This window comes from Megalopta genalis, unplaced genomic scaffold (genome assembly GCF_051020955.1).
Source record: "Megalopta genalis isolate 19385.01 unplaced genomic scaffold, iyMegGena1_principal scaffold0021, whole genome shotgun sequence".
Taxonomy (NCBI): domain Eukaryota; kingdom Metazoa; phylum Arthropoda; class Insecta; order Hymenoptera; family Halictidae; genus Megalopta; species Megalopta genalis.
In genome coordinates this window covers 227501-230000 of record NW_027476091.1, presented here as the reverse complement: position 1 = coordinate 230000, position 2500 = coordinate 227501, and the positions used below count along the sequence as shown (strand labels likewise).

General features: G+C 43.9%; 1 non-coding gene and 1 pseudogene across 1 annotated transcript; both read right to left on the bottom strand.

The window, feature by feature from the left end:
- Positions 1 to 65, bottom strand: part of LOC143260858 (large subunit ribosomal RNA) — a 10303-nt pseudogene extending 10238 nt beyond the window's left edge.
- A 1102-nt stretch (positions 66 to 1167) lies between these two features.
- Positions 1168 to 1322, bottom strand: LOC143260834 (5.8S ribosomal RNA). The gene has a single exon (XR_013035106.1). It is a non-coding gene; the product is annotated as a 5.8S ribosomal RNA (ribosomal RNA).
- Positions 1323 to 2500: the final 1178 nt, after the last annotated feature.

Genomic DNA, 2500 nt, shown 5'->3' with positions numbered 1-2500 from the left:
GTTTCTTTTCCTCCGCTTAGTAATATGCTTAAATTCAGCGGGTAATCTCGCCTACTCTGAGGTCGTCGGAACGTGAAAAAAAATTTTTTCAGAGCTTCCCCCCCCGAAAGCATTTTGCGAAACGTGTACAGAGCAACACAAAAAAAAAAAAAAATAAAAAAAACACAAAAAACCCTTAAAGCAAAAAAAAAACCGTTTATCGCGCCTCACCAATATATCTTTTATAAAATTCGATATCCTCTCCAAATATAGATCTTCGAAACACTCGCAAGACGATTACAATCGGTATAACTTTAACGTCCGTCCGAAAAGTACTTTCGGGGACTAGACGACCGATTGATCTCGTGCGGTTTCGCTATTCGATCATTTGAAGAGAACAAAAAGATATATGGGGCGACCGACAAACGGTTTTCCGTAGTACCAGACTCGCGATTGCGTTGACACACACATCATAGCCACACCAATAGAAGAGTTTTAGGACGGTAACCCGGGTGGGGTGTTCTTTACTCAGAATATGTGCAACATCGGATCTATATAGCCATCGATACAATTCGTACACAAATGTGTCGTACGAAGAGAGAGACTTTTTTTCCTCTGGCAACATAACGGTAAGAGACATCCTTCCACACTCATAGGTTCCACTCCCTGGGGCTATGATATATATATACATATAAATTCAAATTCGAAGCAACGGTCACAATTCTACTCTATATTTTTGCGGGTTATGTGTTCTTTCGTTCAATTTCTTTCATGCGTTCGTTCGATCTCTGTACACAGTCTTCACATAGGACAGACTCGTGTAGTACGCTTTCGTGGGTTAAACCCATCTCGTTTCATTTCAGGCGACGTCGGGAGCGCGTTGAAAATGTACCAGTGAAATCTCGATAGTTCTACGGATACGAATCGTCCCGAAAAAGATTTTGTCACCGCTTCGAAGCGGTGTTTCAGACGGGCGGACGTATATAAAACATATACGACACACGACACCGCCTTCCACACTCACGCTAGTTCGAACACGATTTCCATCTCTCTCGAAGACTGTTAGACGTACGTAAAATTTCTCAATATTCATAGGACCGCGACAAACGCCGACGAAGCGCCCATCATTCGCTCGTACGTATATAGGCAACAAGTGCCATCAACGCAAGCAGTTTATAAGTACGTAAACGACCCTCAGCCAGGCGTGGTCCAGGAATTGTATCCGTGGACCGCAATGTGCGTTCGAAATGTCGATGTTCATGTGTCCTGCAGTTCACACGTTGACGCGCAATTAGCTGCGTTCTTCATCGACCCACGAGCCAAGTGATCCACCGTTCAGGGTAATTTTTCCCTTTTATTCTCTCATATATAATATAATGTGTATTTGCTATCCACCACATTTTTGTGTTATATTTCGGAACAAGCCGATACCCGAAGAGCTCCAACCAGCGCGCGAAGGAGATTCGGGAGTCGTCGTACAACGACATAATTGTCCCTTAAAGAACGAGATATTTCCGTCGAAACCATATATATATGTACGAGCAAATCCAAAACCACTGTTTTCTTGCAAGTTCGACGGTCGGAGCGAATAGAACATTGAAAAGCCTTCTATCGAAGAAACACAGAGAGTATATCACCTCCAAAAACGACGGGGATATGGATATTCAAACTGGACAATTATCAACCCGATACTGGATTCGAAAAGTTTCTCTCTCCTTTCGTCGTTATTTACACCGGACGGACTCACGGCCGGCTCTAGCTGGGTGTCATATATATATACGTCCCACGCTCATGCTGCCACTAGCGCGCAACAGAGTAGGGTGTCAATGACAACGACACAGCATTGAAACGAGCTACACAAGCCGGTCTCTCTTGATACCAATGTAAACGAGCATTAAGTTATCTTCAGACTGCCCGATATTTTCGTCCTTTGGACTTTCCCAACGATTCCTTTTTTTCTTTTTTTTCTTACACCACAGCGAAGACTTGACGAAGCGTGATTATCACGCTCGCATCCCTCCCTGTCCTACTACAACTGTGTGTGTGTGTGTGTGTAAAGAAAGAAAAAAGAATACATTGGCTTTCTCTCTATCGAGAAGATGGCCTACGCAACGCAGATCAAAGGCCTAATACGTGTAATATAATACGCGTCTGGCCGTGTATAAATCACGCACGAATGATCTGGTCGGGCCCAACTCTTCTCGTACGCTTATTTTTCCGTGTTGAGGCACTATCATAAAATCACACAAACCCCAACACGTGTGTGTCTTGGAAGGAAGATGGCCTACGCAACGCAGATCAAAGGCCTAATACGTGTAGTACACACGTCTGCCGTGTAAATCACGCACGAATGATCTGGTCGGGCCCAACTCTTCTCCACCACACCACATCCCAACTTTGTACATTTTTATATATTTTTGTGCGTTGGGGCACCTTCATAATCACAAACCCCAACAACACATATATCTCTCTCTTTGAAAGATTTGTTGTGGCCTACGCAACGCAGATCAAAGGCCTAATA